The 13621-nt window shown below is 45.3% G+C and overlaps 13 non-coding genes across 13 annotated transcripts; all 13 read left to right on the top strand.

Moving 5' to 3' along the window:
* The first annotated feature begins 830 nt into the window (after positions 1-830).
* Positions 831-945, top strand: LOC147677240 (U5 spliceosomal RNA). Its single transcript, XR_015303208.1, has one exon. It is a non-coding gene; the product is annotated as a U5 spliceosomal RNA (small nuclear RNA).
* Positions 946-1843: 898 nt separating this feature from the next.
* On the top strand, positions 1844-1958 carry LOC147677241 (U5 spliceosomal RNA). The gene has a single exon (XR_015303209.1). It is a non-coding gene; the product is annotated as a U5 spliceosomal RNA (small nuclear RNA).
* An 898-nt stretch (positions 1959-2856) lies between these two features.
* Positions 2857-2971, top strand: LOC147677242 (U5 spliceosomal RNA). The gene has a single exon (XR_015303210.1). It is a non-coding gene; the product is annotated as a U5 spliceosomal RNA (small nuclear RNA).
* An 898-nt stretch (positions 2972-3869) lies between these two features.
* LOC147677243 (U5 spliceosomal RNA) lies at positions 3870-3984 on the top strand. Its single transcript, XR_015303211.1, has one exon. It is a non-coding gene; the product is annotated as a U5 spliceosomal RNA (small nuclear RNA).
* An 898-nt stretch (positions 3985-4882) lies between these two features.
* LOC147677244 (U5 spliceosomal RNA) lies at positions 4883-4997 on the top strand. Its single transcript, XR_015303212.1, has one exon. It is a non-coding gene; the product is annotated as a U5 spliceosomal RNA (small nuclear RNA).
* An 898-nt stretch (positions 4998-5895) lies between these two features.
* LOC147677245 (U5 spliceosomal RNA) lies at positions 5896-6010 on the top strand. The gene has a single exon (XR_015303213.1). It is a non-coding gene; the product is annotated as a U5 spliceosomal RNA (small nuclear RNA).
* Positions 6011-6908: 898 nt separating this feature from the next.
* On the top strand, positions 6909-7023 carry LOC147677246 (U5 spliceosomal RNA). Its single transcript, XR_015303214.1, has one exon. It is a non-coding gene; the product is annotated as a U5 spliceosomal RNA (small nuclear RNA).
* Positions 7024-7921: 898 nt separating this feature from the next.
* LOC147677247 (U5 spliceosomal RNA) lies at positions 7922-8036 on the top strand. Its single transcript, XR_015303215.1, has one exon. It is a non-coding gene; the product is annotated as a U5 spliceosomal RNA (small nuclear RNA).
* Positions 8037-8934: 898 nt separating this feature from the next.
* Positions 8935-9049, top strand: LOC147677248 (U5 spliceosomal RNA). Its single transcript, XR_015303217.1, has one exon. It is a non-coding gene; the product is annotated as a U5 spliceosomal RNA (small nuclear RNA).
* Positions 9050-9947: 898 nt separating this feature from the next.
* Positions 9948-10062, top strand: LOC147677249 (U5 spliceosomal RNA). The gene has a single exon (XR_015303218.1). It is a non-coding gene; the product is annotated as a U5 spliceosomal RNA (small nuclear RNA).
* Positions 10063-10960: 898 nt separating this feature from the next.
* Positions 10961-11075, top strand: LOC147677250 (U5 spliceosomal RNA). Its single transcript, XR_015303219.1, has one exon. It is a non-coding gene; the product is annotated as a U5 spliceosomal RNA (small nuclear RNA).
* An 898-nt stretch (positions 11076-11973) lies between these two features.
* LOC147677251 (U5 spliceosomal RNA) lies at positions 11974-12088 on the top strand. The gene has a single exon (XR_015303220.1). It is a non-coding gene; the product is annotated as a U5 spliceosomal RNA (small nuclear RNA).
* Positions 12089-12986: 898 nt separating this feature from the next.
* LOC147677252 (U5 spliceosomal RNA) lies at positions 12987-13101 on the top strand. The gene has a single exon (XR_015303221.1). It is a non-coding gene; the product is annotated as a U5 spliceosomal RNA (small nuclear RNA).
* The last annotated feature ends 520 nt before the right edge of the window (positions 13102-13621 follow it).

Consider the following 13621-nt stretch of genomic DNA (forward strand, 5'->3'; position numbering starts at 1 on the left):
TAAGGGAACATGAGCTTGGTGTTTTATTCCTGATCTCTCTGCTTGCTCATTTGCATAGACAGAGTGTAGGAGAGGTGCATCATGGGACAGAGCTTGGGCAGTGCATGAGATTGCTTTTCCTTGACTATCTTGAAACTGCACGATAGCAGGCAGTATATTTTCTCTTTTCTCAACATTCCTGCTGCCAGAGGCCAGACGTCACTCTCCTTTTAAAAGGTGGCACCAAGACTCATGCTGCGCTTTTCATAGGGCTTGCACGATATTTGTGCCCGTTAGAGGTGCCCTTAGAAGGTGGCCAATCCTGAGTCAGATTCCTCTCAGGTACACTTGAAGGGGCTCGTTAGTCTTGTTTCAAGTGCCTCCAGCCTAGACAGATCTATACTTATATATTCAGCTTTAATGAAAATACGTGTGAAAAAGGGACTTAAAGTGCATGGCTATTTGCATAGAACAGTGGTGGCTCACAGCCTATCGATTGGAGGGATGGTGGGGAAAGCGTAAAATCGTTGGGGACGAAAGTCCTACAGTGCCACTTCAGTGAAAGCCTGATTCACGCTTCCCGTTCCCCTTGCCCAGCAGCCCCGACACCTCCTAATGAGCTGAGGTGTGTACAAAAAGAATTTGCATATTCCCAGGCAGACACTTGGAACTGCCCACCTTTTTGCTTTTCTGTGCTTTGAGCAGAGACTCTGAAGTTTGATCCTGTTTCCCTCACCGGCCTAGTTCTTGCCCTCTTTTTTAGAGGCTGCAAATACCTCTCAGGTCCTCACCCTCGCAATGATAGGGTCTTTGATCTGGTGCCTCTAACCCCCAGAGAGCCATATTCTAACTTACTCTGGTTTCTCTTCAAAACGAAAAAATCTTTCGCCTTTTACTAAAGATTTCCGTGGAGAGGAACATTTACGAGTTTATTCAATTTTTTTAAGCCTTACCACAGGTGAGGCTGTTTATCATTTGTTTAAAAGAAAAGCATTAGAAGTTGGGGAACATTTAGGAGTTGTCTGCTACTGTTATAAGGGAACATGAGCTTGGTGTTTTATTCCTGATCTCTCTGCTTGCTCATTTGCATAGACAGAGTGTAGGAGAGGTGCATCATGGGAAAGAGCTTGGGCAGTGCATGAGATTGCTTTTCCTTGACTATCTTGAAACTGCACGATAGCAGGCAGTGTATTTTCTCTTTTCTCAACATTCCTGCTGCCAGAGGCCAGACGTCACTCTCCTTTTAAAAGGTGGCACCAAGAGTCATGCTGCGCTTTTCATAGGGCTTGCCCGTTATTTGTGCCCGTTAGAGGTGCCCTTAGAGGGTGGCCAATCCTGAGTCAGATTCCTCTCAGGTACACTTGAAGGGGCTCGTTTGTCTTGTTTCATGTGCCTCCAGCCTAGACAGATCTATACTTATATATTCAGCTTTAATGAAAATACGTGTGAAAAAGGGACTTAAAGTGCATGGCTATTTGCATAGAACAGTGGTGGCTCACAGCCTATCGATTGGAGGGATGGTGGGGAAAGCGTAAAATCGTTGGGGACGAAAGTCCTACAGTGCCACTTCAGTGAAAGCCTGATTCACGCTTCCCGTTCCCCTTGCCCAGCAGCCCCGACACCTCCTAATGAGCTGAGGTGTGTACAAAAAGAATTTGCATATTCCCAGGCAGACACTTGGAACTGCCCACCTTTTTGCTTTTCTGTGCTTTGAGCAGAGACTCTGAAGTTTGATCCTGTTTCCCTCACCGGCCTAGTTCTTGCCCTCTTTTTTAGAGGCTGCAAATACCTCTCAGGTCCTCACCCTCGCAATGATAGGGTCTTTGATCTGGTGCCTCTAACCCCCAGAGAGCCATATTCTAACTTACTCTGGTTTCTCTTCAAAACGAAAAAATCTTTCGCCTTTTACTAAAGATTTCCGTGGAGAGGAACATTTACGAGTTTATTCAATTTTTTTAAGCCTTACCACAGGTGAGGCTGTTTATCATTTGTTTAAAAGAAAAGCATTAGAAGTTGGGGAACATTTAGGAGTTGTCTGCTACTGTTATAAGGGAACATGAGCTTGGTGTTTTATTCCTGATCTCTCTGCTTGCTCATTTGCATAGACAGAGTGTAGGAGAGGTGCATCATGGGAAAGAGCTTGGGCAGTGCATGAGATTGCTTTTCCTTGACTATCTTGAAACTGCACGATAGCAGGCAGTGTATTTTCTCTTTTCTCAACATTCCTGCTGCCAGAGGCCAGACGTCACTCTCCTTTTAAAAGGTGGCACCAAGAGTCATGCTGCGCTTTTCATAGGGCTTGCCCGTTATTTGTGCCCGTTAGAGGTGCCCTTAGAGGGTGGCCAATCCTGAGTCAGATTCCTCTCAGGTACACTTGAAGGGGCTCGTTTGTCTTGTTTCATGTGCCTCCAGCCTAGACAGATCTATACTTATATATTCAGCTTTAATGAAAATACGTGTGAAAAAGGGACTTAAAGTGCATGGCTATTTGCATAGAACAGTGGTGGCTCACAGCCTATCGATTGGAGGGATGGTGGGGAAAGCGTAAAATCGTTGGGGACGAAAGTCCTACAGTGCCACTTCAGTGAAAGCCTGATTCACGCTTCCCGTTCCCCTTGCCCAGCAGCCCCGACACCTCCTAATGAGCTGAGGTGTGTACAAAAAGAATTTGCATATTCCCAGGCAGACACTTGGAACTGCCCACCTTTTTGCTTTTCTGTGCTTTGAGCAGAGACTCTGAAGTTTGATCCTGTTTCCCTCACCGGCCTAGTTCTTGCCCTCTTTTTTAGAGGCTGCAAATACCTCTCAGGTCCTCACCCTCGCAATGATAGGGTCTTTGATCTGGTGCCTCTAACCCCCAGAGAGCCATATTCTAACTTACTCTGGTTTCTCTTCAAAACGAAAAAATCTTTCGCCTTTTACTAAAGATTTCCGTGGAGAGGAACATTTACGAGTTTATTCAATTTTTTTAAGCCTTACCACAGGTGAGGCTGTTTATCATTTGTTTAAAAGAAAAGCATTAGAAGTTGGGGAACATTTAGGAGTTGTCTGCTACTGTTATAAGGGAACATGAGCTTGGTGTTTTATTCCTGATCTCTCTGCTTGCTCATTTGCATAGACAGAGTGTAGGAGAGGTGCATCATGGGAAAGAGCTTGGGCAGTGCATGAGATTGCTTTTCCTTGACTATCTTGAAACTGCACGATAGCAGGCAGTGTATTTTCTCTTTTCTCAACATTCCTGCTGCCAGAGGCCAGACGTCACTCTCCTTTTAAAAGGTGGCACCAAGACTCATGCTGCGCTTTTCATAGGGCTTGCACGATATTTGTGCCCGTTAGAGGTGTCCTTAGAAGGTGGCCAATCCTGAGTCAGATTCCTCTCAGGTACACTTGAAGGGGCTCGTTAGTCTTGTTTCAAGTGCCTCCAGCCTAGACAGATCTATACTTATATATTCAGCTTTAATGAAAATACGTGTGAAAAAGGGACTTAAAGTGCATGGCTATTTGCATAGAACAGTGGTGGCTCACAGCCTATCGATTGGAGGGATGGTGGGGAAAGCGTAAAATCGTTGGGGACGAAAGTCCTACAGTGCCACTTCAGTGAAAGCCTGATTCACGCTTCCCGTTCCCCTTGCCCAGCAGCCCCGACACCTCCTAATGAGCTGAGGTGTGTACAAAAAGAATTTGCATATTCCCAGGCAGACACTTGGAACTGCCCACCTTTTTGCTTTTCTGTGCTTTGAGCAGAGACTCTGAAGTTTGATCCTGTTTCCCTCACCGGCCTAGTTCTTGCCCTCTTTTTTAGAGGCTGCAAATACCTCTCAGGTCCTCACCCTCGCAATGATAGGGTCTTTGATCTGGTGCCTCTAACCCCCAGAGAGCCATATTCTAACTTACTCTGGTTTCTCTTCAAAACGAAAAAATCTTTCGCCTTTTACTAAAGATTTCCGTGGAGAGGAACATTTACGAGTTTATTCAATTTTTTTAAGCCTTACCACAGGTGAGGCTGTTTATCATTTGTTTAAAAGAAAAGCATTAGAAGTTGGGGAATATTTAGGAGTTGTCTGCTACTGTTATAAGGGAACATGAGCTTGGTGTTTTATTCCTGATCTCTCTGCTTGCTCATTTGCATAGACAGAGTGTAGGAGAGGTGCATCATGGGACAGAGCTTGGGCAGTGCATGAGATTGCTTTTCCTTGACTATCTTGAAACTGCACGATAGCAGGCAGTATATTTTCTCTTTTCTCAACATTCCTGCTGCCAGAGGCCAGACGTCACTCTCCTTTTAAAAGGTGGCACCAAGACTCATGCTGCGCTTTTCATAGGGCTTGCACGATATTTGTGCCCGTTAGAGGTGCCCTTAGAAGGTGGCCAATCCTGAGTCAGATTCCTCTCAGGTACACTTGAAGGGGCTCGTTAGTCTTGTTTCAAGTGCCTCCAGCCTAGACAGATCTATACTTATATATTCAGCTTTAATGAAAATACGTGTGAAAAAGGGACTTAAAGTGCATGGCTATTTGCATAGAACAGTGGTGGCTCACAGCCTATCGATTGGAGGGATGGTGGGGAAAGCGTAAAATCGTTGGGGACGAAAGTCCTACAGTGCCACTTCAGTGAAAGCCTGATTCACGCTTCCCGTTCCCCTTGCCCAGCAGCCCCGACACCTCCTAATGAGCTGAGGTGTGTACAAAAAGAATTTGCATATTCCCAGGCAGACACTTGGAACTGCCCACCTTTTTGCTTTTCTGTGCTTTGAGCAGAGACTCTGAAGTTTGATCCTGTTTCCCTCGCCGGCCTAGTTCTTGCCCTCTTTTTTAGAGGCTGCAAATACCTCTCAGGTCCTCACCCTCGCAATGATAGGGTCTTTGATCTGGTGCCTCTAACCCCCAGATAGCCATATTCTAACTTACTCTGGTTTCTCTTCAAAACGAAAAAATCTTTCGCCTTTTACTAAAGATTTCCGTGGAGAGGAACATTTACGAGTTTATTCAATTTTTTTAAGCCTTACCACAGGTGAGGCTGTTTATCATTTGTTTAAAAGAAAAGCATTAGAAGTTGGGGAACATTTAGGAGTTGTCTGCTACTGTTATAAGGGAACATGAGCTTGGTGTTTTATTCCTGATCTCTCTGCTTGCTCATTTGCATAGACAGAGTGTAGGAGAGGTGCATCATGGGACAGAGCTTGGGCAGTGCATGAGATTGCTTTTCCTTGACTATCTTGAAACTGCACGATAGCAGGCAGTGTATTTTCTCTTTTCTCAACATTCCTGCTGCCAGAGGCCAGACGTCACTCTCCTTTTAAAAGGTGGCACCAAGAGTCATGCTGCGCTTTTCATAGGGCTTGCCCGTTATTTGTGCCCGTTAGAGGTGCCCTTAGAGGGTGGCCAATCCTGAGTCAGATTCCTCTCAGGTACACTTGAAGGGGCTCGTTTGTCTTGTTTCATGTGCCTCCAGCCTAGACAGATCTATACTTATATATTCAGCTTTAATGAAAATACGTGTGAAAAAGGGACTTAAAGTGCATGGCTATTTGCATAGAACAGTGGTGGCTCACAGCCTATCGATTGGAGGGATGGTGGGGAAAGCGTAAAATCGTTGGGGACGAAAGTCCTACAGTGCCACTTCAGTGAAAGCCTGATTCACGCTTCCCGTTCCCCTTGCCCAGCAGCCCCGACACCTCCTAATGAGCTGAGGTGTGTACAAAAAGAATTTGCATATTCCCAGGCAGACACTTGGAACTGCCCACCTTTTTGCTTTTCTGTGCTTTGAGCAGAGACTCTGAAGTTTGATCCTGTTTCCCTCACCGGCCTAGTTCTTGCCCTCTTTTTTAGAGGCTGCAAATACCTCTCAGGTCCTCACCCTCGCAATGATAGGGTCTTTGATCTGGTGCCTCTAACCCCCAGAGAGCCATATTCTAACTTACTCTGGTTTCTCTTCAAAACGAAAAAATCTTTCGCCTTTTACTAAAGATTTCCGTGGAGAGGAACATTTACGAGTTTATTCAATTTTTTTAAGCCTTACCACAGGTGAGGCTGTTTATCATTTGTTTAAAAGAAAAGCATTAGAAGTTGGGGAACATTTAGGAGTTGTCTGCTACTGTTATAAGGGAACATGAGCTTGGTGTTTTATTCCTGATCTCTCTGCTTGCTCATTTGCATAGACAGAGTGTAGGAGAGGTGCATCATGGGAAAGAGCTTGGGCAGTGCATGAGATTGCTTTTCCTTGACTATCTTGAAACTGCACGATAGCAGGCAGTGTATTTTCTCTTTTCTCAACATTCCTGCTGCCAGAGGCCAGACGTCACTCTCCTTTTAAAAGGTGGCACCAAGAGTCATGCTGCGCTTTTCATAGGGCTTGCCCGTTATTTGTGCCCGTTAGAGGTGCCCTTAGAGGGTGGCCAATCCTGAGTCAGATTCCTCTCAGGTACACTTGAAGGGGCTCGTTTGTCTTGTTTCATGTGCCTCCAGCCTAGACAGATCTATACTTATATATTCAGCTTTAATGAAAATACGTGTGAAAAAGGGACTTAAAGTGCATGGCTATTTGCATAGAACAGTGGTGGCTCACAGCCTATCGATTGGAGGGATGGTGGGGAAAGCGTAAAATCGTTGGGGACGAAAGTCCTACAGTGCCACTTCAGTGAAAGCCTGATTCACGCTTCCCGTTCCCCTTGCCCAGCAGCCCCGACACCTCCTAATGAGCTGAGGTGTGTACAAAAAGAATTTGCATATTCCCAGGCAGACACTTGGAACTGCCCACCTTTTTGCTTTTCTGTGCTTTGAGCAGAGACTCTGAAGTTTGATCCTGTTTCCCTCACCGGCCTAGTTCTTGCCCTCTTTTTTAGAGGCTGCAAATACCTCTCAGGTCCTCACCCTCGCAATGATAGGGTCTTTGATCTGGTGCCTCTAACCCCCAGAGAGCCATATTCTAACTTACTCTGGTTTCTCTTCAAAACGAAAAAATCTTTCGCCTTTTACTAAAGATTTCCGTGGAGAGGAACATTTACGAGTTTATTCAATTTTTTTAAGCCTTACCACAGGTGAGGCTGTTTATCATTTGTTTAAAAGAAAAGCATTAGAAGTTGGGGAATATTTAGGAGTTGTCTGCTACTGTTATAAGGGAACATGAGCTTGGTGTTTTATTCCTGATCTCTCTGCTTGCTCATTTGCATAGACAGAGTGTAGGAGAGGTGCATCATGGGACAGAGCTTGGGCAGTGCATGAGATTGCTTTTCCTTGACTATCTTGAAACTGCACGATAGCAGGCAGTATATTTTCTCTTTTCTCAACATTCCTGCTGCCAGAGGCCAGACGTCACTCTCCTTTTAAAAGGTGGCACCAAGACTCATGCTGCGCTTTTCATAGGGCTTGCACGATATTTGTGCCCGTTAGAGGTGCCCTTAGAAGGTGGCCAATCCTGAGTCAGATTCCTCTCAGGTACACTTGAAGGGGCTCGTTAGTCTTGTTTCAAGTGCCTCCAGCCTAGACAGATCTATACTTATATATTCAGCTTTAATGAAAATACGTGTGAAAAAGGGACTTAAAGTGCATGGCTATTTGCATAGAACAGTGGTGGCTCACAGCCTATCGATTGGAGGGATGGTGGGGAAAGCGTAAAATCGTTGGGGACGAAAGTCCTACAGTGCCACTTCAGTGAAAGCCTGATTCACGCTTCCCGTTCCCCTTGCCCAGCAGCCCCGACACCTCCTAATGAGCTGAGGTGTGTACAAAAAGAATTTGCATATTCCCAGGCAGACACTTGGAACTGCCCACCTTTTTGCTTTTCTGTGCTTTGAGCAGAGACTCTGAAGTTTGATCCTGTTTCCCTCACCGGCCTAGTTCTTGCCCTCTTTTTTAGAGGCTGCAAATACCTCTCAGGTCCTCACCCTCGCAATGATAGGGTCTTTGATCTGGTGCCTCTAACCCCCAGAGAGCCATATTCTAACTTACTCTGGTTTCTCTTCAAAACGAAAAAATCTTTCGCCTTTTACTAAAGATTTCCGTGGAGAGGAACATTTACGAGTTTATTCAATTTTTTTAAGCCTTACCACAGGTGAGGCTGTTTATCATTTGTTTAAAAGAAAAGCATTAGAAGTTGGGGAACATTTAGGAGTTGTCTGCTACTGTTATAAGGGAACATGAGCTTGGTGTTTTATTCCTGATCTCTCTGCTTGCTCATTTGCATAGACAGAGTGTAGGAGAGGTGCATCATGGGAAAGAGCTTGGGCAGTGCATGAGATTGCTTTTCCTTGACTATCTTGAAACTGCACGATAGCAGGCAGTGTATTTTCTCTTTTCTCAACATTCCTGCTGCCAGAGGCCAGACGTCACTCTCCTTTTAAAAGGTGGCACCAAGACTCATGCTGCGCTTTTCATAGGGCTTGCACGATATTTGTGCCCGTTAGAGGTGTCCTTAGAAGGTGGCCAATCCTGAGTCAGATTCCTCTCAGGTACACTTGAAGGGGCTCGTTAGTCTTGTTTCAAGTGCCTCCAGCCTAGACAGATCTATACTTATATATTCAGCTTTAATGAAAATACGTGTGAAAAAGGGACTTAAAGTGCATGGCTATTTGCATAGAACAGTGGTGGCTCACAGCCTATCGATTGGAGGGATGGTGGGGAAAGCGTAAAATCGTTGGGGACGAAAGTCCTACAGTGCCACTTCAGTGAAAGCCTGATTCACGCTTCCCGTTCCCCTTGCCCAGCAGCCCCGACACCTCCTAATGAGCTGAGGTGTGTACAAAAAGAATTTGCATATTCCCAGGCAGACACTTGGAACTGCCCACCTTTTTGCTTTTCTGTGCTTTGAGCAGAGACTCTGAAGTTTGATCCTGTTTCCCTCACCGGCCTAGTTCTTGCCCTCTTTTTTAGAGGCTGCAAATACCTCTCAGGTCCTCACCCTCGCAATGATAGGGTCTTTGATCTGGTGCCTCTAACCCCCAGAGAGCCATATTCTAACTTACTCTGGTTTCTCTTCAAAACGAAAAAATCTTTCGCCTTTTACTAAAGATTTCCGTGGAGAGGAACATTTACGAGTTTATTCAATTTTTTTAAGCCTTACCACAGGTGAGGCTGTTTATCATTTGTTTAAAAGAAAAGCATTAGAAGTTGGGGAACATTTAGGAGTTGTCTGCTACTGTTATAAGGGAACATGAGCTTGGTGTTTTATTCCTGATCTCTCTGCTTGCTCATTTGCATAGACAGAGTGTAGGAGAGGTGCATCATGGGAAAGAGCTTGGGCAGTGCATGAGATTGCTTTTCCTTGACTATCTTGAAACTGCACGATAGCAGGCAGTGTATTTTCTCTTTTCTCAACATTCCTGCTGCCAGAGGCCAGACGTCACTCTCCTTTTAAAAGGTGGCACCAAGAGTCATGCTGCGCTTTTCATAGGGCTTGCCCGTTATTTGTGCCCGTTAGAGGTGCCCTTAGAGGGTGGCCAATCCTGAGTCAGATTCCTCTCAGGTACACTTGAAGGGGCTCGTTTGTCTTGTTTCATGTGCCTCCAGCCTAGACAGATCTATACTTATATATTCAGCTTTAATGAAAATACGTGTGAAAAAGGGACTTAAAGTGCATGGCTATTTGCATAGAACAGTGGTGGCTCACAGCCTATCGATTGGAGGGATGGTGGGGAAAGCGTAAAATCGTTGGGGACGAAAGTCCTACAGTGCCACTTCAGTGAAAGCCTGATTCACGCTTCCCGTTCCCCTTGCCCAGCAGCCCCGACACCTCCTAATGAGCTGAGGTGTGTACAAAAAGAATTTGCATATTCCCAGGCAGACACTTGGAACTGCCCACCTTTTTGCTTTTCTGTGCTTTGAGCAGAGACTCTGAAGTTTGATCCTGTTTCCCTCACCGGCCTAGTTCTTGCCCTCTTTTTTAGAGGCTGCAAATACCTCTCAGGTCCTCACCCTCGCAATGATAGGGTCTTTGATCTGGTGCCTCTAACCCCCAGAGAGCCATATTCTAACTTACTCTGGTTTCTCTTCAAAACGAAAAAATCTTTCGCCTTTTACTAAAGATTTCCGTGGAGAGGAACATTTACGAGTTTATTCAATTTTTTTAAGCCTTACCACAGGTGAGGCTGTTTATCATTTGTTTAAAAGAAAAGCATTAGAAGTTGGGGAATATTTAGGAGTTGTCTGCTACTGTTATAAGGGAACATGAGCTTGGTGTTTTATTCCTGATCTCTCTGCTTGCTCATTTGCATAGACAGAGTGTAGGAGAGGTGCATCATGGGACAGAGCTTGGGCAGTGCATGAGATTGCTTTTCCTTGACTATCTTGAAACTGCACGATAGCAGGCAGTATATTTTCTCTTTTCTCAACATTCCTGCTGCCAGAGGCCAGACGTCACTCTCCTTTTAAAAGGTGGCACCAAGACTCATGCTGCGCTTTTCATAGGGCTTGCACGATATTTGTGCCCGTTAGAGGTGCCCTTAGAAGGTGGCCAATCCTGAGTCAGATTCCTCTCAGGTACACTTGAAGGGGCTCGTTAGTCTTGTTTCAAGTGCCTCCAGCCTAGACAGATCTATACTTATATATTCAGCTTTAATGAAAATACGTGTGAAAAAGGGACTTAAAGTGCATGGCTATTTGCATAGAACAGTGGTGGCTCACAGCCTATCGATTGGAGGGATGGTGGGGAAAGCGTAAAATCGTTGGGGACGAAAGTCCTACAGTGCCACTTCAGTGAAAGCCTGATTCACGCTTCCCGTTCCCCTTGCCCAGCAGCCCCGACACCTCCTAATGAGCTGAGGTGTGTACAAAAAGAATTTGCATATTCCCAGGCAGACACTTGGAACTGCCCACCTTTTTGCTTTTCTGTGCTTTGAGCAGAGACTCTGAAGTTTGATCCTGTTTCCCTCGCCGGCCTAGTTCTTGCCCTCTTTTTTAGAGGCTGCAAATACCTCTCAGGTCCTCACCCTCGCAATGATAGGGTCTTTGATCTGGTGCCTCTAACCCCCAGATAGCCATATTCTAACTTACTCTGGTTTCTCTTCAAAACGAAAAAATCTTTCGCCTTTTACTAAAGATTTCCGTGGAGAGGAACATTTACGAGTTTATTCAATTTTTTTAAGCCTTACCACAGGTGAGGCTGTTTATCATTTGTTTAAAAGAAAAGCATTAGAAGTTGGGGAACATTTAGGAGTTGTCTGCTACTGTTATAAGGGAACATGAGCTTGGTGTTTTATTCCTGATCTCTCTGCTTGCTCATTTGCATAGACAGAGTGTAGGAGAGGTGCATCATGGGACAGAGCTTGGGCAGTGCATGAGATTGCTTTTCCTTGACTATCTTGAAACTGCACGATAGCAGGCAGTGTATTTTCTCTTTTCTCAACATTCCTGCTGCCAGAGGCCAGACGTCACTCTCCTTTTAAAAGGTGGCACCAAGAGTCATGCTGCGCTTTTCATAGGGCTTGCCCGTTATTTGTGCCCGTTAGAGGTGCCCTTAGAGGGTGGCCAATCCTGAGTCAGATTCCTCTCAGGTACACTTGAAGGGGCTCGTTTGTCTTGTTTCATGTGCCTCCAGCCTAGACAGATCTATACTTATATATTCAGCTTTAATGAAAATACGTGTGAAAAAGGGACTTAAAGTGCATGGCTATTTGCATAGAACAGTGGTGGCTCACAGCCTATCGATTGGAGGGATGGTGGGGAAAGCGTAAAATCGTTGGGGACGAAAGTCCTACAGTGCCACTTCAGTGAAAGCCTGATTCACGCTTCCCGTTCCCCTTGCCCAGCAGCCCCGACACCTCCTAATGAGCTGAGGTGTGTACAAAAAGAATTTGCATATTCCCAGGCAGACACTTGGAACTGCCCACCTTTTTGCTTTTCTGTGCTTTGAGCAGAGACTCTGAAGTTTGATCCTGTTTCCCTCACCGGCCTAGTTCTTGCCCTCTTTTTTAGAGGCTGCAAATACCTCTCAGGTCCTCACCCTCGCAATGATAGGGTCTTTGATCTGGTGCCTCTAACCCCCAGAGAGCCATATTCTAACTTACTCTGGTTTCTCTTCAAAACGAAAAAATCTTTCGCCTTTTACTAAAGATTTCCGTGGAGAGGAACATTTACGAGTTTATTCAATTTTTTTAAGCCTTACCACAGGTGAGGCTGTTTATCATTTGTTTAAAAGAAAAGCATTAGAAGTTGGGGAACATTTAGGAGTTGTCTGCTACTGTTATAAGGGAACATGAGCTTGGTGTTTTATTCCTGATCTCTCTGCTTGCTCATTTGCATAGACAGAGTGTAGGAGAGGTGCATCATGGGAAAGAGCTTGGGCAGTGCATGAGATTGCTTTTCCTTGACTATCTTGAAACTGCACGATAGCAGGCAGTGTATTTTCTCTTTTCTCAACATTCCTGCTGCCAGAGGCCAGACGTCACTCTCCTTTTAAAAGGTGGCACCAAGAGTCATGCTGCGCTTTTCATAGGGCTTGCCCGTTATTTGTGCCCGTTAGAGGTGCCCTTAGAGGGTGGCCAATCCTGAGTCAGATTCCTCTCAGGTACACTTGAAGGGGCTCGTTTGTCTTGTTTCATGTGCCTCCAGCCTAGACAGATCTATACTTATATATTCAGCTTTAATGAAAATACGTGTGAAAAAGGGACTTAAAGTGCATGGCTATTTGCATAGAACAGTGGTGGCTCACAGCCTATCGATTGGAGGGATGGTGGGGAAAGCGTAAAATCGTTGGGGACGAAAGTCCTACAGTGCCACTTCAGTGAAAGCCTGATTCACGCTTCCCGTTCCCCTTGCCCAGCAGCCCCGACACCTCCTAATGAGCTGAGGTGTGTACAAAAAGAATTTGCATATTCCCAGGCAGACACTTGGAACTGCCCACCTTTTTGCTTTTCTGTGCTTTGAGCAGAGACTCTGAAGTTTGATCCTGTTTCCCTCACCGGCCTAGTTCTTGCCCTCTTTTTTAGAGGCTGCAAATACCTCTCAGGTCCTCACCCTCGCAATGATAGGGTCTTTGATCTGGTGCCTCTAACCCCCAGAGAGCCATATTCTAACTTACTCTGGTTTCTCTTCAAAACGAAAAAATCTTTCGCCTTTTACTAAAGATTTCCGTGGAGAGGAACATTTACGAGTTTATTCAATTTTTTTAAGCCTTACCACAGGTGAGGCTGTTTATCATTTGTTTAAAAGAAAAGCATTAGAAGTTGGGGAATATTTAGGAGTTGTCTGCTACTGTTATAAGGGAACATGAGCTTGGTGTTTTATTCCTGATCTCTCTGCTTGCTCATTTGCATAGACAGAGTGTAGGAGAGGTGCATCATGGGACAGAGCTTGGGCAGTGCATGAGATTGCTTTTCCTTGACTATCTTGAAACTGCACGATAGCAGGCAGTATATTTTCTCTTTTCTCAACATTCCTGCTGCCAGAGGCCAGACGTCACTCTCCTTTTAAAAGGTGGCACCAAGACTCATGCTGCGCTTTTCATAGGGCTTGCACGATATTTGTGCCCGTTAGAGGTGCCCTTAGAAGGTGGCCAATCCTGAGTCAGATTCCTCTCAGGTACACTTGAAGGGGCTCGTTAGTCTTGTTTCAAGTGCCTCCAGCCTAGACAGATCTATACTTATATATTCAGCTTTAATGAAAATACGTGTGAAAAAGGGACTTAAAGTGCATGGCTATTTGCATAGAAC

The sequence above is a fragment of the Lissotriton vulgaris genome, chromosome 12 (genome assembly GCF_964263255.1).
Source record: "Lissotriton vulgaris chromosome 12, aLisVul1.2, whole genome shotgun sequence".
NCBI lineage: Eukaryota > Metazoa > Chordata > Amphibia > Caudata > Salamandridae > Lissotriton > Lissotriton vulgaris.